Consider the following 21,447-nt stretch of genomic DNA (forward strand, 5'->3'; position numbering starts at 1 on the left):
TCGGTTTTAAACAGAAATGCAGCAGGAGTCGAAACAGCATTTTAACAAGCTGCGTCGTTGGAAACGATCAGCAGAAATGGCAGCGGTGAGATTCGAACCCACGCCTCTGTCGAGACTGGAGCCTTAATCCAGCGCCTTAGACCGCTCGGCCACACTACCAGCCAGCCGCGCTGCCCCATTTTCTTGCACTTCCAATTGTGCTCCTGCATAACAACCGATGCAAAGCCACGTGAAAAGGGTTCCATGGTCCCTCTCCGACTCGCACAACTGCTGGGATGTGCCCGTCTACAATATCAATTTCGCAGCAGATAATGATAACCCATCAATCCAGACAACTATCAATGGTAAGCTGATCTTTTCAACTATCTTTTCATCAATCCAGACAACTATCAATGGTAACTACAAACGTATCTGTGAGCGCGTGAGAACATACGATCAGTTATGATTTGGTCAAATTACCATGAGCTGCTTGACATTACTGCAATTTCGATTCTTGCTTTGCTAAATGATTTCACCCTTTGATCGAAACAGGACAACTTTCACGTTTACACGGAACATGAAACACACCGGACTACAGGGAAAATGCACAAAGCTGAACAGGCCGTGTTCCACATCATACCGCGCAGCATAGTTACAGTCACTTTGTCTGTTTTGCAGAATAAGAGTCCCAAAGAATGTTCTCCACCCTAAAACCGGAGGTAGCATTACAATCCGTGAACGACAGATCACATTGTGAGGATGCTCTGACCTCGGAGCCAGTTCGAGATGCCACTTTCCTTGCCTTTTTGCCTTACCCGTGCAATTTGCTGCAGAGATGTTCATTCCTGGACGTGAGCCACATGGATACCAACTGAGTTGGAAACCTGTGTGGGATTCGAAGAGAAGCGACTCAATAAATTTTGCTAAACTCCACGGTGCTTATTAGAAATGCAGTTTCTGTTCACATCAATCTAAAAGGCGGTTTCTGAACATAGTAACAGAAGTCAAAAGGTAATTAGCTCACCCCACCCCCACTCCGGAAGAGGTGCTAACTGCCCTTGAGTGCTTTTTTGTTCTCGATGTGAAGAGCTCTCACGCCTGAGTCACCTTCACACGTCTCTGGTTGCTGAGTGAATCACAAAGAAGGAATTTCACCAGAGCTGCAACTGCCTCACTTCCCCACTCGCCCTCCCAGTTTACATTTTCCTGCTCGTCAGTGATTTAAAGAAAACCAAATGGATGCGATGTCATTCTGCAGCCTCTCTGTCGATTCCTCCGTTTCAGTTCCAACGTGGTTAGATCTCGGGGCGCTATCAAAGCACAGGTCCAGAGGTTCTCTGAGAGTGTAATTTCTTTCATTGCTGTTGCTAATTGAATGAGCCACTAACGTGCGAACTGCTCCAAAACATGATTCAGGACCTCTGGTAACAACTCACGCACGTTGAATACCGACAGACCGCTTCCAAATGATGTCCTTCATAGACGACTTTGGGGGTACATTTGACAGACAGACTAGTTCAGGAATCCGCGGTGCGCTGTGACACCAGCGCATCAGCTTCTTCCCTGTCTTGGAAACGGGCCGCCTGCGCAAGCAATGCAAATGCGGTACTGCTTTTCGTGGAAGGATCAGAACGCGATAATTACACTCTCAAACAGAATGGCATATGATCAGAACCAGGTTGGAGAAAAACTTTACAATACTTTGCACAGTAATTAAATGGAGTTGCATTACATTTCACTACGAGAGCAGATTTGTTCAAGCAAATTCGAAGGCAGGTTTGCAGATGGGAAAGCAAGCAAGAAAACTCCGCTCCTGTCCATGTAAAATGCTGCAGTTGAAGAACAAAGCAGTTTCTGCTCAGTTTCGAACTGGGGACCTTTCGCGCGTAAGTCGAAAGTGATGACCACTACACCACAGAAACAAGGCGCAGTCGCCACCGCTAAAGCTCAGTGTCACCCAGCACTGAAAGTTGAAGCCATTTTACCTTTCACCTTTCTGTTTCTAATCGCTCGTTGTTTAATGGGACTTCTTTAATTTTGGCTATGCGGTGAGCATGGACGAGATACACCGAAGTATCTGTTTCCACGCAGTGTGCGCCAATAACATTGTGTTGCTTACACCGGCTGTAAAGGATTACTTTTTAGCGGAGCTTGCCGTCGCAGTCTGTGGCACAATCATTTAGTCTGTTCGACTGCTCACGGGAAAGGTAGCGTTGTAAGACACTGCAGAAACGAACGACTTCCTTACTTTTGCTCCGACTGACCATACTCCGGGAAATCTTCCCAGATTCTCAGTTGAGGATTTCTGCAGCTGGAAGTTACCTCAGAAACCCTGTTAATTCGTAATGTATTGAGCGAATCGCAAAACAGAAAGCATTTAACACGGAACACAAACAAAACTGGCAAAACAAATGCATTTTCAGACACAGCGAGCGTGAATGCAAAATGTGAGACAGGCCGGGGGCATGAGTCATAAAGTAATCTCACAATTAACAACAGGGCAAGTCCAAACTGCTCTTTCAAACATACTGGAGCATGAGTGCACCACCACTTCCCAGACAATGCTGAAAAGAGAGAAAGAAAGAACACAATAAGAATGGGCCATAAAAAAGTGAATTTCACCAATCACAGACTCGATTAGATTACCTTTCCCTTCCGATGTCCGCAGGACGGAAATAAAGGAAATGGGAGAAATTCAATAACATGTGACATCGCAATTCATTGGAACGATTTTCCCATTGGCCATAAAACAAAATAACGACGAGTCGTGCCACCGCAGGACTTTGTTTCACAACAGCAATGAAATCACAGTCGACATTCGGTTCCAGTAAACGCTCAACTTGCCTGGGACAGCAGAGCTGTTTGCGATTTTCCACGCAGGAGGCGAACACGATCATGACAGCACAGACACCGGAAAAGTTGGGACTTTGCCACACCACAGTTAATTGCCCGGGAAGCAAACCCAATTTTCTTCGGTTTTAAACAGAAATGCAGCAGGAGTCGAAACAGCATTTTAACAAGCTGCGTCGTTGGAAACGATCAGCAGAAATGGCAGCGGTGGGATTCGAACCCACGCCTCTGTCGAGACTGGAGCCTTAATCCAGCGCCTTAGACCGCTCGGCCACACTACCAGCCAGCCGCGCTGCCCCATTTTCTTGCACTTCCAATTGTGCTCCTGCATAACAACCGATGCAAAGCCACGTGAAAAGGGTTCCATGGTCCCTCTCCGACTCGCACAACTGCTGGGATGTGCCCGTCTACAATATCAATTTCGCAGCAGATAATGATAACCCATCAATCCAGACAACTATCAATGGTAAGCTGATCTTTTCAACTATCTTTTCATCAATCCAGACAACTATCAATGGTAACTACAAACGTATCTGTGAGCGCGTGAGAACATACGATCAGTTATGATTTGGTCAAATTACCATGAGCTGCTTGACATTACTGCAATTTCGATTCTTGCTTTGCTAAATGATTTCACCCTTTGATCGAAACAGGACAACTTTCACGTTTACACGGAACATGAAACACACCGGACTACAGGGAAAATGCACAAAGCTGAACAGGCCGTGTTCCACATCATACCGCGCAGCATAGTTACAGTCACTTTGTCTGTTTTGCAGAATAAGAGTCCCAAAGAATGTTCTCCACCCTAAAACCGGAGGTAGCATTACAATCCGTGAACGACAGATCACATTGTGAGGATGCTCTGACCTCGGAGCCAGTTCGAGATGCCACTTTCCTTGCCTTTTTGCCTTACCCGTGCAATTTGCTGCAGAGATGTTCATTCCTGGACGTGAGCCACATGGATACCAACTGAGTTGGAAACCTGTGTGGGATTCGAAGAGAAGCGACTCAATAAATTTTGCTAAACTCCACGGTGCTTATTAGAAATGCAGTTTCTGTTCACATCAATCTAAAAGGCGGTTTCTGAACATAGTAACAGAAGTCAAAAGGTAATTAGCTCACCCCACCCCCACTCCGGAAGAGGTGCTAACTGCCCTTGAGTGCTTTTTTGTTCTCGATGTGAAGAGCTCTCACGCCTGAGTCACCTTCACACGTCTCTGGTTGCTGAGTGAATCACAAAGAAGGAATTTCACCAGAGCTGCAACTGCCTCACTTCCCCACTCGCCCTCCCAGTTTACATTTTCCTGCTCGTCAGTGATTTAAAGAAAACCAAATGGATGCGATGTCATTCTGCAGCCTCTCTGTCGATTCCTCCGTTTCAGTTCCAACGTGGTTAGATCTCGGGGCGCTATCAAAGCACAGGTCCAGAGGTTCTCTGAGAGTGTAATTTCTTTCATTGCTGTTGCTAATTGAATGAGCCACTAACGTGCGAACTGCTCCAAAACATGATTCAGGACCTCTGGTAACAACTCACGCACGTTGAATACCGACAGACCGCTTCCAAATGATGTCCTTCATAGACGACTTTGGGGGTACATTTGACAGACAGACTAGTTCAGGAATCCGCGGTGCGCTGTGACACCAGCGCATCAGCTTCTTCCCTGTCTTGGAAACGGGCCGCCTGCGCAAGCAATGCAAATGCGGTACTGCTTTTCGTGGAAGGATCAGAACGCGATAATTACACTCTCAAACAGAATGGCATATGATCAGAACCAGGTTGGAGAAAAACTTTACAATACTTTGCACAGTAATTAAATGGAGTTGCATTACATTTCACTACGAGAGCAGATTTGTTCAAGCAAATTCGAAGGCAGGTTTGCAGATGGGAAAGCAAGCAAGAAAACTCCGCTCCTGTCCATGTAAAATGCTGCAGTTGAAGAACAAAGCAGTTTCTGCTCAGTTTCGAACTGGGGACCTTTCGCGCGTAAGTCGAAAGTGATGACCACTACACCACAGAAACAAGGCGCAGTCGCCACCGCTAAAGCTCAGTGTCACCCAGCACTGAAAGTTGAAGCCATTTTACCTTTCACCTTTCTGTTTCTAATCGCTCGTTGTTTAATGGGACTTCTTTAATTTTGGCTATGCGGTGAGCATGGACGAGATACACCGAAGTATCTGTTTCCACGCAGTGTGCGCCAATAACATTGTGTTGCTTACACCGGCTGTAAAGGATTACTTTTTAGCGGAGCTTGCCGTCGCAGTCTGTGGCACAATCATTTAGTCTGTTCGACTGCTCACGGGAAAGGTAGCGTTGTAAGACACTGCAGAAACGAACGACTTCCTTACTTTTGCTCCGACTGACCATACTCCGGGAAATCTTCCCAGATTCTCAGTTGAGGATTTCTGCAGCTGGAAGTTACCTCAGAAACCCTGTTAATTCGTAATGTATTGAGCGAATCGCAAAACAGAAAGCATTTAACACGGAACACAAACAAAACTGGCAAAACAAATGCATTTTCAGACACAGCGAGCGTGAATGCAAAATGTGAGACAGGCCGGGGGCATGAGTCATAAAGTAATCTCACAATTAACAACAGGGCAAGTCCAAACTGCTCTTTCAAACATACTGGAGCATGAGTGCACCACCACTTCCCAGACAATGCTGAAAAGAGAGAAAGAAAGAACACAATAAGAATGGGCCATAAAAAAGTGAATTTCACCAATCACAGACTCGATTAGATTACCTTTCCCTTCCGATGTCCGCAGGACGGAAATAAAGGAAATGGGAGAAATTCAATAACATGTGACATCGCAATTCATTGGAACGATTTTCCCATTGGCCATAAAACAAAATAACGACGAGTCGTGCCACCGCAGGACTTTGTTTCACAACAGCAATGAAATCACAGTCGACATTCGGTTCCAGTAAACGCTCAACTTGCCTGGGACAGCAGAGCTGTTTGCGATTTTCCACGCAGGAGGCGAACACGATCATGACAGCACAGACACCGGAAAAGTTGGGACTTTGCCACACCACAGTTAATTGCCCGGGAAGCAAACCCAATTTTCTTCGGTTTTAAACAGAAATGCAGCAGGAGTCGAAACAGCATTTTAACAAGCTGCGTCGTTGGAAACGATCAGCAGAAATGGCAGCGGTGGGATTCGAACCCACGCCTCTGTCGAGACTGGAGCCTTAATCCAGCGCCTTAGACCGCTCGGCCACACTACCAGCCAGCCGCGCTGCCCCATTTTCTTGCACTTCCAATTGTGCTCCTGCATAACAACCGATGCAAAGCCACGTGAAAAGGGTTCCATGGTCCCTCTCCGACTCGCACAACTGCTGGGATGTGCCCGTCTACAATATCAATTTCGCAGCAGATAATGATAACCCATCAATCCAGACAACTATCAATGGTAAGCTGATCTTTTCAACTATCTTTTCATCAATCCAGACAACTATCAATGGTAACTACAAACGTATCTGTGAGCGCGTGAGAACATACGATCAGTTATGATTTGGTCAAATTACCATGAGCTGCTTGACATTACTGCAATTTCGATTCTTGCTTTGCTAAATGATTTCACCCTTTGATCGAAACAGGACAACTTTCACGTTTACACGGAACATGAAACACACCGGACTACAGGGAAAATGCACAAAGCTGAACAGGCCGTGTTCCACATCATACCGCGCAGCATAGTTACAGTCACTTTGTCTGTTTTGCAGAATAAGAGTCCCAAAGAATGTTCTCCACCCTAAAACCGGAGGTAGCATTACAATCCGTGAACGACAGATCACATTGTGAGGATGCTCTGACCTCGGAGCCAGTTCGAGATGCCACTTTCCTTGCCTTTTTGCCTTACCCGTGCAATTTGCTGCAGAGATGTTCATTCCTGGACGTGAGCCACATGGATACCAACTGAGTTGGAAACCTGTGTGGGATTCGAAGAGAAGCGACTCAATAAATTTTGCTAAACTCCACGGTGCTTATTAGAAATGCAGTTTCTGTTCACATCAATCTAAAAGGCAGTTTCTGAACATAGTAACAGAAGTCAAAAGGTAATTAGCTCACCCCACCCCCACTCCGGAAGAGGTGCTAACTACCCTTGAGTGCTTTTTTGTTCTCGATGTGAAGAGCTCTCACGCCTGAGTCACCTTCACACGTCTCTGGTTGCTGAGTGAATCACAAAGAAGGAATTTCACCAGAGCTGCAACTGCCTCACTTCCCCACTCGCCCTCCCAGTTTACATTTTCCTGCTCGTCAGTGATTTAAAGAAAACCAAATGGATGCGATGTCATTCTGCAGCCTCTCTGTCGATTCCTCCGTTTCAGTTCCAACGTGGTTAGATCTCGGGGCGCTATCAAAGCACAGGTCCAGAGGTTCTCTGAGAGTGTAATTTCTTTCATTGCTGTTGCTAATTGAATGAGCCACTAACGTGCGAACTGCTCCAAAACATGATTCAGGACCTCTGGTAACAACTCACGCACGTTGAATACCGACAGACCGCTTCCAAATGATGTCCTTCATAGACGACTTTGGGGGTACATTTGACAGACAGACTAGTTCAGGAATCCGCGGTGCGCTGTGACACCAGCGCATCAGCTTCTTCCCTGTCTTGGAAACGGGCCGCCTGCGCAAGCAATGCAAATGCGGTACTGCTTTTCGTGGAAGGATCAGAACGCGATAATTACACTCTCAAACAGAATGGCATATGATCAGAACCAGGTTGGAGAAAAACTTTACAATACTTAATTAAATGGAGTTGCATTACATTTCACTACGAGAGCAGATTTGTTCAAGCAAATTCGAAGGCAGGTTTGCAGATGGGAAAGCAAGCAAGAAAACTCCGCTCCTGTCCATGTAAAATGCTGCAGTTGAAGAACAAAGCAGTTTCTGCCCAGTTTCGAACTGGGGACCTTTCGCGCGAAAGTCGAACGTGATGACCACTACACCACAGAAACAAGGCGCAGTCACCACCGCTAAAGCTCAGTGTCACCCAGCACTGAAAGTTGAAGCCATTTTACCTTTCACCTTTCTGTTTCTAATCGCTCGTTGTTTAATGGGACTTCTTTAATTTTGGCTATGCGGTGAGCATGGACGAGATACACCGAAGTATCTGTTTCCACGCAGTGTGCGCCAATAACATTGTGTTGCTTACACCGGCTGTAAAGGATTACTTTTTAGCGGAGCTTGCCGTCGCAGTCTGTGGCACAATCATTTAGTCTGTTCGACTGCTCACGGGAAAGGTAGCGTTGTAAGACACTGCAGAAACGAACGACTTCCTTACTTTTGCTCCGACTGACCATACTCCGGGAAATTTTCCCAGATTCTCAGTTGAGGATTTCTGCAGCTGGAAGTTACCTCAGAAACCCTGTTAATTCGTAATGTATTGAGCGAATCGCAAAACAGAAAGCATTTAACACGGAACACAAACAAAACTGGCAAACCAAATGCATTTTCAGACACAGCGAGCGTGAATGCAAAATGTGAGACAGGCCGGGGGCATGAGTCATAAAGTAATCTCACAACTAACAACAGGGCTATTCCAAACTGCTCTTTCAAACATACTGGAGCCTGAGTGCACCACCACTTCCCAGACAATGCTGAAAAGAGAGAAAGAAAGAACACAATAAGAATGGGCCATAAAAAAGTGAATTTCACCAATCACAGACTCGATTAGATTACCTTTCCCTTCCGATGTCCGCAGGACGGAAATAAAGGAAATGGGAGAAATTCAATAACATGTGACATCGCAATTCATTGGAACGATTTTCCCATTGGCCATAAAACAAAATAACGACGAGTCGTGCCACCGCAGGACTTTGTTTCACAACAGCAATGAAATCACAGTCGACATTCGGTTCCAGTAAACGCTCAACTTGCCTGGGACAGCAGAGCTGTTTGCGATTTTCCACGCAGGAGGCGAACACGATCATGACAGCACAGACACCGGAAAAGTTGGGACTTTGCCACACCACAGTTAATTGCCCGGGAAGCAAACCCAATTTTCTTCGGTTTTAAACAGAAATGCAGCAGGAGTCGAAACAGCATTTTAACAAGCTGCGTCGTTGGAAACGATCAGCAGAAATGGCAGCGGTGGGATTCGAACCCACGCCTCTGTCGAGACTGGAGCCTTAATCCAGCGCCTTAGACCGCTCGGCCACACTACCAGCCAGCCGCGCTGCCCCATTTTCTTGCACTTCCAATTGTGCTCCTGCATAACAACCGATGCAAAGCCACGTGAAAAGGGTTCCATGGTCCCTCTCCGACTCGCACAACTGCTGGGATGTGCCCGTCTACAATATCAATTTCGCAGCAGATAATGATAACCCATCAATCCAGACAACTATCAATGGTAAGCTGATCTTTTCAACTATCTTTTCATCAATCCAGACAACTATCAATGGTAACTACAAACGTATCTGTGAGCGCGTGAGAACATACGATCAGTTATGATTTGGTCAAATTACCATGAGCTGCTTGACATTACTGCAATTTCGATTCTTGCTTTGCTAAATGATTTCACCCTTTGATCGAAACAGGACAACTTTCACGTTTACACGGAACATGAAACACACCGGACTACAGGGAAAATGCACAAAGCTGAACAGGCCGTGTTCCACATCATACCGCGCAGCATAGTTACAGTCACTTTGTCTGTTTTGCAGAATAAGAGTCCCAAAGAATGTTCTCCACCCTAAAACCGGAGGTAGCATTACAATCCGTGAACGACAGATCACATTGTGAGGATGCTCTGACCTCGGAGCCAGTTCGAGATGCCACTTTCCTTGCCTTTTTGCCTTACCCGTGCAATTTGCTGCAGAGATGTTCATTCCTGGACGTGAGCCACATGGATACCAACTGAGTTGGAAACCTGTGTGGGATTCGAAGAGAAGCGACTCAATAAATTTTGCTAAACTCCACGGTGCTTATTAGAAATGCAGTTTCTGTTCACATCAATCTAAAAGGCAGTTTCTGAACATAGTAACAGAAGTCAAAAGGTAATTAGCTCACCCCACCCCCACTCCGGAAGAGGTGCTAACTGCCCTTGAGTGCTTTTTTGTTCTCGATGTGAAGAGCTCTCACGCCTGAGTCACCTTCACACGTCTCTGGTTGCTGAGTGAATCACAAAGAAGGAATTTCACCAGAGCTGCAACTGCCTCACTTCCCCACTCGCCCTCCCAGTTTACATTTTCCTGCTCGTCAGTGATTTAAAGAAAACCAAATGGATGCGATGTCATTCTGCAGCCTCTCTGTCGATTCCTCCGTTTCAGTTCCAACGTGGTTAGATCTCGGGGCGCTATCAAAGCACAGGTCCAGAGGTTCTCTGAGAGTGTAATTTCTTTCATTGCTGTTGCTAATTGAATGAGCCACTAACGTGCGAACTGCTCCAAAACATGATTCAGGACCTCTGGTAACAACTCACGCACGTTGAATACCGACAGACCGCTTCCAAATGATGTCCTTCATAGACGACTTTGGGGGTACATTTGACAGACAGACTAGTTCAGGAATCCGCGGTGCGCTGTGACACCAGCGCATCAGCTTCTTCCCTGTCTTGGAAACGGGCCGCCTGCGCAAGCAATGCAAATGCGGTACTGCTTTTCGTGGAAGGATCAGAACGCGATAATTACACTCTCAAACAGAATGGCATATGATCAGAACCAGGTTGGAGAAAAACTTTACAATACTTTGCACAGTAATTAAATGGAGTTGCATTACATTTCACTACGAGAGCAGATTTGTTCAAGCAAATTCGAAGGCAGGTTTGCAGATGGGAAAGCAAGCAAGAAAACTCCGCTCCTGTCCATGTAAAATGCTGCAGTTGAAGAACAAAGCAGTTTCTGCCCAGTTTCGAACTGGGGACCTTTCGCGCGAAAGTCGAACGTGATGACCACTACACCACAGAAACAAGGCGCAGTCACCACCGCTAAAGCTCAGTGTCACCCAGCACTGAAAGTTGAAGCCATTTTACCTTTCACCTTTCTGTTTCTAATCGCTCGTTGTTTAATGGGACTTCTTTAATTTTGGCTATGCGGTGAGCATGGACGAGATACACCGAAGTATCTGTTTCCACGCAGTGTGCGCCAATAACATTGTGTTGCTTACACCGGCTGTAAAGGATTACTTTTTAGCGGAGCTTGCCGTCGCAGTCTGTGGCACAATCATTTAGTCTGTTCGACTGCTCACGGGAAAGGTAGCGTTGTAAGACACTGCAGAAACGAACGACTTCCTTACTTTTGCTCCGACTGACCATACTCCGGGAAATTTTCCCAGATTCTCAGTTGAGGATTTCTGCAGCTGGAAGTTACCTCAGAAACCCTGTTAATTCGTAATGTATTGAGCGAATCGCAAAACAGAAAGCATTTAACACGGAACACAAACAAAACTGGCAAACCAAATGCATTTTCAGACACAGCGAGCGTGAATGCAAAATGTGAGACAGGCCGGGGGCATGAGTCATAAAGTAATCTCACAACTAACAACAGGGCTATTCCAAACTGCTCTTTCAAACATACTGGAGCCTGAGTGCACCACCACTTCCCAGACAATGCTGAAAAGAGAGAAAGAAAGAACACAATAAGAATGGGCCATAAAAAAGTGAATTTCACCAATCACAGACTCGATTAGATTACCTTTCCCTTCCGATGTCCGCAGGACGGAAATAAAGGAAATGGGAGAAATTCAATAACATGTGACATCGCAATTCATTGGAACGATTTTCCCATTGGCCATAAAACAAAATAACGACGAGTCGTGCCACCGCAGGACTTTGTTTCACAACAGCAATGAAATCACAGTCGACATTCGGTTCCAGTAAACGCTCAACTTGCCTGGGACAGCAGAGCTGTTTGCGATTTTCCACGCAGGAGGCGAACACGATCATGACAGCACAGACACCGGAAAAGTTGGGACTTTGCCACACCACAGTTAATTGCCCGGGAAGCAAACCCAATTTTCTTCGGTTTTAAACAGAAATGCAGCAGGAGTCGAAACAGCATTTTAACAAGCTGCGTCGTTGGAAACGATCAGCAGAAATGGCAGCGGTGGGATTCGAACCCACGCCTCTGTCGAGACTGGAGCCTTAATCCAGCGCCTTAGACCGCTCGGCCACACTACCAGCCAGCCGCGCTGCCCCATTTTCTTGCACTTCCAATTGTGCTCCTGCATAACAACCGATGCAAAGCCACGTGAAAAGGGTTCCATGGTCCCTCTCCGACTCGCACAACTGCTGGGATGTGCCCGTCTACAATATCAATTTCGCAGCAGATAATGATAACCCATCAATCCAGACAACTATCAATGGTAAGCTGATCTTTTCAACTATCTTTTCATCAATCCAGACAACTATCAATGGTAACTACAAACGTATCTGTGAGCGCGTGAGAACATACGATCAGTTATGATTTGGTCAAATTACCATGAGCTGCTTGACATTACTGCAATTTCGATTCTTGCTTTGCTAAATGATTTCACCCTTTGATCGAAACAGGACAACTTTCACGTTTACACGGAACATGAAACACACCGGACTACAGGGAAAATGCACAAAGCTGAACAGGCCGTGTTCCACATCATACCGCGCAGCATAGTTACAGTCACTTTGTCTGTTTTGCAGAATAAGAGTCCCAAAGAATGTTCTCCACCCTAAAACCGGAGGTAGCATTACAATCCGTGAACGACAGATCACATTGTGAGGATGCTCTGACCTCGGAGCCAGTTCGAGATGCCACTTTCCTTGCCTTTTTGCCTTACCCGTGCAATTTGCTGCAGAGATGTTCATTCCTGGACGTGAGCCACATGGATACCAACTGAGTTGGAAACCTGTGTGGGATTCGAAGAGAAGCGACTCAATAAATTTTGCTAAACTCCACGGTGCTTATTAGAAATGCAGTTTCTGTTCACATCAATCTAAAAGGCAGTTTCTGAACATAGTAACAGAAGTCAAAAGGTAATTAGCTCACCCCACCCCCACTCCGGAAGAGGTGCTAACTGCCCTTGAGTGCTTTTTTGTTCTCGATGTGAAGAGCTCTCACGCCTGAGTCACCTTCACACGTCTCTGGTTGCTGAGTGAATCACAAAGAAGGAATTTCACCAGAGCTGCAACTGCCTCACTTCCCCACTCGCCCTCCCAGTTTACATTTTCCTGCTCGTCAGTGATTTAAAGAAAACCAAATGGATGCGATGTCATTCTGCAGCCTCTCTGTCGATTCCTCCGTTTCAGTTCCAACGTGGTTAGATCTCGGGGCGCTATCAAAGCACAGGTCCAGAGGTTCTCTGAGAGTGTAATTTCTTTCATTGCTGTTGCTAATTGAATGAGCCACTAACGTGCGAACTGCTCCAAAACATGATTCAGGACCTCTGGTAACAACTCACGCACGTTGAATACCGACAGACCGCTTCCAAATGATGTCCTTCATAGACGACTTTGGGGGTACATTTGACAGACAGACTAGTTCAGGAATCCGCGGTGCGCTGTGACACCAGCGCATCAGCTTCTTCCCTGTCTTGGAAACGGGCCGCCTGCGCAAGCAATGCAAATGCGGTACTGCTTTTCGTGGAAGGATCAGAACGCGATAATTACACTCTCAAACAGAATGGCATATGATCAGAACCAGGTTGGAGAAAAACTTTACAATACTTTGCACAGTAATTAAATGGAGTTGCATTACATTTCACTACGAGAGCAGATTTGTTCAAGCAAATTCGAAGGCAGGTTTGCAGATGGGAAAGCAAGCAAGAAAACTCCGCTCCTGTCCATGTAAAATGCTGCAGTTGAAGAACAAAGCAGTTTCTGCCCAGTTTCGAACTGGGGACCTTTCGCGCGAAAGTCGAACGTGATGACCACTACACCACAGAAACAAGGCGCAGTCACCACCGCTAAAGCTCAGTGTCACCCAGCACTGAAAGTTGAAGCCATTTTACCTTTCACCTTTCTGTTTCTAATCGCTCGTTGTTTAATGGGACTTCTTTAATTTTGGCTATGCGGTGAGCATGGACGAGATACACCGAAGTATCTGTTTCCACGCAGTGTGCGCCAATAACATTGTGTTGCTTACACCGGCTGTAAAGGATTACTTTTTAGCGGAGCTTGCCGTCGCAGTCTGTGGCACAATCATTTAGTCTGTTCGACTGCTCACGGGAAAGGTAGCGTTGTAAGACACTGCAGAAACGAACGACTTCCTTACTTTTGCTCCGACTGACCATACTCCGGGAAATTTTCCCAGATTCTCAGTTGAGGATTTCTGCAGCTGGAAGTTACCTCAGAAACCCTGTTAATTCGTAATGTATTGAGCGAATCGCAAAACAGAAAGCATTTAACACGGAACACAAACAAAACTGGCAAACCAAATGCATTTTCAGACACAGCGAGCGTGAATGCAAAATGTGAGACAGGCCGGGGGCATGAGTCATAAAGTAATCTCACAACTAACAACAGGGCTATTCCAAACTGCTCTTTCAAACATACTGGAGCCTGAGTGCACCACCACTTCCCAGACAATGCTGAAAAGAGAGAAAGAAAGAACACAATAAGAATGGGCCATAAAAAAGTGAATTTCACCAATCACAGACTCGATTAGATTACCTTTCCCTTCCGATGTCCGCAGGACGGAAATAAAGGAAATGGGAGAAATTCAATAACATGTGACATCGCAATTCATTGGAACGATTTTCCCATTGGCCATAAAACAAAATAACGACGAGTCGTGCCACCGCAGGACTTTGTTTCACAACAGCAATGAAATCACAGTCGACATTCGGTTCCAGTAAACGCTCAACTTGCCTGGGACAGCAGAGCTGTTTGCGATTTTCCACGCAGGAGGCGAACACGATCATGACAGCACAGACACCGGAAAAGTTGGGACTTTGCCACACCACAGTTAATTGCCCGGGAAGCAAACCCAATTTTCTTCGGTTTTAAACAGAAATGCAGCAGGAGTCGAAACAGCATTTTAACAAGCTGCGTCGTTGGAAACGATCAGCAGAAATGGCAGCGGTGGGATTCGAACCCACGCCTCTGTCGAGACTGGAGCCTTAATCCAGCGCCTTAGACCGCTCGGCCACACTACCAGCCAGCCGCGCTGCCCCATTTTCTTGCACTTCCAATTGTGCTCCTGCATAACAACCGATGCAAAGCCACGTGAAAAGGGTTCCATGGTCCCTCTCCGACTCGCACAACTGCTGGGATGTGCCCGTCTACAATATCAATTTCGCAGCAGATAATGATAACCCATCAATCCAGACAACTATCAATGGTAAGCTGATCTTTTCAACTATCTTTTCATCAATCCAGACAACTATCAATGGTAACTACAAACGTATCTGTGAGCGCGTGAGAACATACGATCAGTTATGATTTGGTCAAATTACCATGAGCTGCTTGACATTACTGCAATTTCGATTCTTGCTTTGCTAAATGATTTCACCCTTTGATCGAAACAGGACAACTTTCACGTTTACACGGAACATGAAACACACCGGACTACAGGGAAAATGCACAAAGCTGAACAGGCCGTGTTCCACATCATACCGCGCAGCATAGTTACAGTCACTTTGTCTGTTTTGCAGAATAAGAGTCCCAAAGAATGTTCTCCACCCTAAAACCGGAGGTAGCATTACAATCCGTGAACGACAGATCACATTGTGAGGATGCTCTGACCTCGGAGCCAGTTCGAGATGCCACTTTCCTTGCCTTTTTGCCTTACCCGTGCAATTTGCTGCAGAGATGTTCATTCCTGGACGTGAGCCACATGGATACCAACTGAGTTGGAAACCTGTGTGGGATTCGAAGAGAAGCGACTCAATAAATTTTGCTAAACTCCACGGTGCTTATTAGAAATGCAGTTTCTGTTCACATCAATCTAAAAGGCAGTTTCTGAACATAGTAACAGAAGTCAAAAGGTAATTAGCTCACCCCACCCCCACTCCGGAAGAGGTGCTAACTGCCCTTGAGTGCTTTTTTGTTCTCGATGTGAAGAGCTCTCACGCCTGAGTCACCTTCACACGTCTCTGGTTGCTGAGTGAATCACAAAGAAGGAATTTCACCAGAGCTGCAACTGCCTCACTTCCCCACTCGCCCTCCCAGTTTACATTTTCCTGCTCGTCAGTGATTTAAAGAAAACCAAATGGATGCGATGTCATTCTGCAGCCTCTCTGTCGATTCCTCCGTTTCAGTTCCAACGTGGTTAGATCTCGGGGCGCTATCAAAGCACAGGTCCAGAGGTTCTCTGAGAGTGTAATTTCTTTCATTGCTGTTGCTAATTGAATGAGCCACTAACGTGCGAACTGCTCCAAAACATGATTCAGGACCTCTGGTAACAACTCACGCACGTTGAATACCGACAGACCGCTTCCAAATGATGTCCTTCATAGACGACTTTGGGGGTACATTTGACAGACAGACTAGTTCAGGAATCCGCGGTGCGCTGTGACACCAGCGCATCAGCTTCTTCCCTGTCTTGGAAACGGGCCGCCTGCGCAAGCAATGCAAATGCGGTACTGCTTTTCGTGGAAGGATCAGAACGCGATAATTACACTCTCAAACAGAATGGCATATGATCAGAACCAGGTTGGAGAAAAACTTTACAATACTTTGCACAGTAATTAAATGGAGTTGCATTACATTTCACTACGAGAGCAGATTTGTTCAAGCAAATTCGAAGGCAGGTTTGCAGATGGGAAAGCAAGCAAGAAAACTCCGCTCCTGTCCATGTAAAATGCTGCAGTTGAAGAACAAAGCAGTTTCTGCCCAGTTTCGAACTGGGGACCTTTCGCGCGAAAGTCGAACGTGATGACCACTACACCACAGAAACAAGGCGCAGTCACCACCGCTAAAGCTCAGTGTCACCCAGCACTGAAAGTTGAAGCCATTTTACCTTTCACCTTTCTGTTTCTAATCGCTCGTTGTTTAATGGGACTTCTTTAATTTTGGCTATGCGGTGAGCATGGACGAGATACACCGAAGTATCTGTTTCCACGCAGTGTGCGCCAATAACATTGTGTTGCTTACACCGGCTGTAAAGGATTACTTTTTAGCGGAGCTTGCCGTCGCAGTCTGTGGCACAATCATTTAGTCTGTTCGACTGCTCACGGGAAAGGTAGCGTTGTAAGACACTGCAGAAACGAACGACTTCCTTACTTTTGCTCCGACTGACCATACTCCGGGAAATTTTCCCAGATTCTCAGTTGAGGATTTCTGCAGCTGGAAGTTACCTCAGAAACCCTGTTAATTCGTAATGTATTGAGCGAATCGCAAAACAGAAAGCATTTAACACGGAACACAAACAAAACTGGCAAACCAAATGCATTTTCAGACACAGCGAGCGTGAATGCAAAATGTGAGACAGGCCGGGGGCATGAGTCATAAAGTAATCTCACAACTAACAACAGGGCTATTCCAAACTGCTCTTTCAAACATACTGGAGCCTGAGTGCACCACCACTTCCCAGACAATGCTGAAAAGAGAGAAAGAAAGAACACAATAAGAATGGGCCATAAAAAAGTGAATTTCACCAATCACAGACTCGATTAGATTACCTTTCCCTTCCGATGTCCGCAGGACGGAAATAAAGGAAATGGGAGAAATTCAATAACATGTGACATCGCAATTCATTGGAACGATTTTCCCATTGGCCATAAAACAAAATAACGACGAGTCGTGCCACCGCAGGACTTTGTTTCACAACAGCAATGAAATCACAGTCGACATTCGGTTCCAGTAAACGCTCAACTTGCCTGGGACAGCAGAGCTGTTTGCGATTTTCCACGCAGGAGGCGAACACGATCATGACAGCACAGACACCGGAAAAGTTGGGACTTTGCCACACCACAGTTAATTGCCCGGGAAGCAAACCCAATTTTCTTCGGTTTTAAACAGAAATGCAGCAGGAGTCGAAACAGCATTTTAACAAGCTGCGTCGTTGGAAACGATCAGCAGAAATGGCAGCGGTGGGATTCGAACCCACGCCTCTGTCGAGACTGGAGCCTTAATCCAGCGCCTTAGACCGCTCGGCCACACTACCAGCCAGCCGCGCTGCCCCATTTTCTTGCACTTCCAATTGTGCTCCTGCATAACAACCGATGCAAAGCCACGTGAAAAGGGTTCCATGGTCCCTCTCCGACTCGCACAACTGCTGGGATGTGCCCGTCTACAATATCAATTTCGCAGCAGATAATGATAACCCATCAATCCAGACAACTATCAATGGTAAGCTGATCTTTTCAACTATCTTTTCATCAATCCAGACAACTATCAATGGTAACTACAAACGTATCTGTGAGCGCGTGAGAACATACGATCAGTTATGATTTGGTCAAATTACCATGAGCTGCTTGACATTACTGCAATTTCGATTCTTGCTTTGCTAAATGATTTCACCCTTTGATCGAAACAGGACAACTTTCACGTTTACACGGAACATGAAACACACCGGACTACAGGGAAAATGCACAAAGCTGAACAGGCCGTGTTCCACATCATACCGCGCAGCATAGTTACAGTCACTTTGTCTGTTTTGCAGAATAAGAGTCCCAAAGAATGTTCTCCACCCTAAAACCGGAGGTAGCATTACAATCCGTGAACGACAGATCACATTGTGAGGATGCTCTGACCTCGGAGCCAGTTCGAGATGCCACTTTCCTTGCCTTTTTGCCTTACCCGTGCAATTTGCTGCAGAGATGTTCATTCCTGGACGTGAGCCACATGGATACCAACTGAGTTGGAAACCTGTGTGGGATTCGAAGAGAAGCGACTCAATAAATTTTGCTAAACTCCACGGTGCTTATTAGAAATGCAGTTTCTGTTCACATCAATCTAAAAGGCAGTTTCTGAACATAGTAACAGAAGTCAAAAGGTAATTAGCTCACCCCACCCCCACTCCGGAAGAGGTGCTAACTGCCCTTGAGTGCTTTTTTGTTCTCGATGTGAAGAGCTCTCACGCCTGAGTCACCTTCACACGTCTCTGGTTGCTGAGTGAATCACAAAGAAGGAATTTCACCAGAGCTGCAACTGCCTCACTTCCCCACTCGCCCTCCCAGTTTACATTTTCCTGCTCGTCAGTGATTTAAAGAAAACCAAATGGATGCGATGTCATTCTGCAGCCTCTCTGTCGATTCCTCCGTTTCAGTTCCAACGTGGTTAGATCTCGGGGCGCTATCAAAGCACAGGTCCAGAGGTTCTCTGAGAGTGTAATTTCTTTCATTGCTGTTGCTAATTGAATGAGCCACTAACGTGCGAACTGCTCCAAAACATGATTCAGGACCTCTGGTAACAACTCACGCACGTTGAATACCGACAGACCGCTTCCAAATGATGTCCTTCATAGACGACTTTGGGGGTACATTTGACAGACAGACTAGTTCAGGAATCCGCGGTGCGCTGTGACACCAGCGCATCAGCTTCTTCCCTGTCTTGGAAACGGGCCGCCTGCGCAAGCAATGCAAATGCGGTACTGCTTTTCGTGGAAGGATCAGAACGCGATAATTACACTCTCAAACAGAATGGCATATGATCAGAACCAGGTTGGAGAAAAACTTTACAATACTTAATTAAATGGAGTTGCATTACATTTCACTACGAGAGCAGATTTGTTCAAGCAAATTCGAAGGCAGGTTTGCAGATGGGAAAGCAAGCAAGAAAACTCCGCTCCTGTCCATGTAAAATGCTGCAGTTGAAGAACAAAGCAGTTTCTGCCCAGTTTCGAACTGGGGACCTTTCGCGCGAAAGTCGAACGTGATGACCACTACACCACAGAAACAAGGCGCAGTCACCACCGCTAAAGCGCAGTGTCACCCAGCACTGAAAGTTGAAGCCATTTTACCTTTCACCTTTCTGTTTCTAATCGCTCGTTGTTTAATGGGACTTCTTTAATTTTGGCTATGCGGTGAGCATGGACGAGATACACCGAAGTATCTGTTTCCACGCAGTGTGCGCCAATAACATTGTGTTGCTTACACCGGCTGTAAAGGATTACTTTTTAGCGGAGCTTGCCGTCGCAGTCTGTGGCACAATCATTTAGTCTGTTCGACTGCTCACGGGAAAGGTAGCGTTGTAAGACACTGCAGAAACGAACGACTTCCTTACTTTTGCTCCGACTGACCATACTCCGGGAAATTTTCCCAGATTCTCAGTTGAGGATTTCTGCAGCTGGAAGTTACCTCAGAAACCCTGTTAATTCGTAATGTATTGAGCGAATCGCAAAACAGAAAGCATTTAACACGGAACACAAACAAAACTGGCAAACCAAATGCATTTTCAGACACAGCGAGCGTGAATGCAAAATGTGAGACAGGCCGGGGGCATGAGTCATAAAGTAATCTCACAACTAACAACAGGGCTATTCCAAACTGCTCTTTCAAACATACTGGAGCCTGAGTGCACCACCACTTCCCAGACAATGCTGAAAAGAGAGAAAGAAAGAACACAATAAGAATGGGCCATAAAAAAGTGAATTTCACCAATCACAGACTCGATTAGATTACCTTTCCCTTCCGATGTCCGCAGGACGGAAATAAAGGAAATGGGAGAAATTCAATAACATGTGACATCGCAATTCATTGGAACGATTTTCCCATTGGCCATAAAACAAAATAACGACGAGTCGTGCCACCGCAGGACTTTGTTTCACAACAGCAATGAAATCACAGTCGACATTCGGTTCCAGTAAACGCTCAACTTGCCTGGGACAGCAGAGCTGTTTGCGATTTTCCACGCAGGAGGCGAACACGATCATGACAGCACAGACACCGGAAAAGTTGGGACTTTGCCACACCACAGTTAATTGCCCGGGAAGCAAACCCAATTTTCTTCGGTTTTAAACAGAAATGCAGCAGGAGTCGAAACAGCATTTTAACAAGCTGCGTCGTTGGAAACGATCAGCAGAAATGGCAGCGGTGGGATTCGAACCCACGCCTCTGTCGAGACTGGAGCCTTAATCCAGCGCCTTAGACCGCTCGGCCACACTACCAGCCAGCCGCGCTGCCCCATTTTCTTGCACTTCCAATTGTGCTCCTGCATAACAACCGATGCAAAGCCACGTGAAAAGGGTTCCATGGTCCCTCTCCGACTCGCACAACTGCTGGGATGTGCCCGTCTACAATATCAATTTCGCAGCAGATAATGATAACCCATCAATCCAGACAACTATCAATGGTAAGCTGATCTTTTCAACTATCTTTTCATCAATCCAGACAACTATCAATGGTAACTACAAACGTATCTGTGAGCGCGTGAGAACATACGATCAGTTATGATTTGGTCAAATTACCATGAGCTGCTTGACATTACTGCAATTTCGATTCTTGCTTTGCTAAATGATTTCACCCTTTGATCGAAACAGGACAACTTTCACGTTTACACGGAACATGAAACACACCGGACTACAGGGAAAATGCACAAAGCTGAACAGGCCGTGTTCCACATCATACCGCGCAGCATAGTTACAGTCACTTTGTCTGTTTTGCAGAATAAGAGTCCCAAAGAATGTTCTCCACCCTAAAACCGGAGGTAGCATTACAATCCGTGAACGACAGATCACATTGTGAGGATGCTCTGACCTCGGAGCCAGTTCGAGATGCCACTTTCCTTGCCTTTTTGCCTTACCCGTGCAATTTG

At 46.1% G+C, this 21,447-nt stretch overlaps 12 non-coding genes across 12 annotated transcripts; all 12 read right to left on the reverse strand.

Moving 5' to 3' along the window:
• Window positions 1-3,028: 3,028 nt before the first annotated feature.
• On the reverse strand, window positions 3,029-3,110 carry trnal-aag (transfer RNA leucine (anticodon AAG)). The gene has a single exon. It is a non-coding gene; the product is annotated as a tRNA-Leu (tRNA).
• Window positions 3,111-5,979: 2,869 nt separating this feature from the next.
• On the reverse strand, window positions 5,980-6,061 carry trnal-aag (transfer RNA leucine (anticodon AAG)). Its single transcript has one exon. It is a non-coding gene; the product is annotated as a tRNA-Leu (tRNA).
• A 1,661-nt stretch (window positions 6,062-7,722) lies between these two features.
• trnae-uuc (transfer RNA glutamic acid (anticodon UUC)) lies at window positions 7,723-7,795 on the reverse strand. The gene has a single exon. It is a non-coding gene; the product is annotated as a tRNA-Glu (tRNA).
• A 1,127-nt stretch (window positions 7,796-8,922) lies between these two features.
• trnal-aag (transfer RNA leucine (anticodon AAG)) lies at window positions 8,923-9,004 on the reverse strand. Its single transcript has one exon. It is a non-coding gene; the product is annotated as a tRNA-Leu (tRNA).
• Window positions 9,005-10,673: 1,669 nt separating this feature from the next.
• Window positions 10,674-10,746, reverse strand: trnae-uuc (transfer RNA glutamic acid (anticodon UUC)). Its single transcript has one exon. It is a non-coding gene; the product is annotated as a tRNA-Glu (tRNA).
• Window positions 10,747-11,873: 1,127 nt separating this feature from the next.
• trnal-aag (transfer RNA leucine (anticodon AAG)) lies at window positions 11,874-11,955 on the reverse strand. Its single transcript has one exon. It is a non-coding gene; the product is annotated as a tRNA-Leu (tRNA).
• A 1,669-nt stretch (window positions 11,956-13,624) lies between these two features.
• trnae-uuc (transfer RNA glutamic acid (anticodon UUC)) lies at window positions 13,625-13,697 on the reverse strand. The gene has a single exon. It is a non-coding gene; the product is annotated as a tRNA-Glu (tRNA).
• A 1,127-nt stretch (window positions 13,698-14,824) lies between these two features.
• Window positions 14,825-14,906, reverse strand: trnal-aag (transfer RNA leucine (anticodon AAG)). The gene has a single exon. It is a non-coding gene; the product is annotated as a tRNA-Leu (tRNA).
• Window positions 14,907-16,575: 1,669 nt separating this feature from the next.
• Window positions 16,576-16,648, reverse strand: trnae-uuc (transfer RNA glutamic acid (anticodon UUC)). The gene has a single exon. It is a non-coding gene; the product is annotated as a tRNA-Glu (tRNA).
• A 1,127-nt stretch (window positions 16,649-17,775) lies between these two features.
• trnal-aag (transfer RNA leucine (anticodon AAG)) lies at window positions 17,776-17,857 on the reverse strand. The gene has a single exon. It is a non-coding gene; the product is annotated as a tRNA-Leu (tRNA).
• A 1,661-nt stretch (window positions 17,858-19,518) lies between these two features.
• Window positions 19,519-19,591, reverse strand: trnae-uuc (transfer RNA glutamic acid (anticodon UUC)). Its single transcript has one exon. It is a non-coding gene; the product is annotated as a tRNA-Glu (tRNA).
• Window positions 19,592-20,718: 1,127 nt separating this feature from the next.
• trnal-aag (transfer RNA leucine (anticodon AAG)) lies at window positions 20,719-20,800 on the reverse strand. The gene has a single exon. It is a non-coding gene; the product is annotated as a tRNA-Leu (tRNA).
• Window positions 20,801-21,447: the final 647 nt, after the last annotated feature.

Source organism: Chiloscyllium plagiosum, unplaced genomic scaffold, assembly GCF_037043375.1.
Source record: "Chiloscyllium plagiosum isolate Xiang-an unplaced genomic scaffold, Cpla_swu_hap1 HiC_scaffold_39, whole genome shotgun sequence".
Lineage (NCBI taxonomy): Eukaryota > Metazoa > Chordata > Chondrichthyes > Orectolobiformes > Hemiscylliidae > Chiloscyllium > Chiloscyllium plagiosum.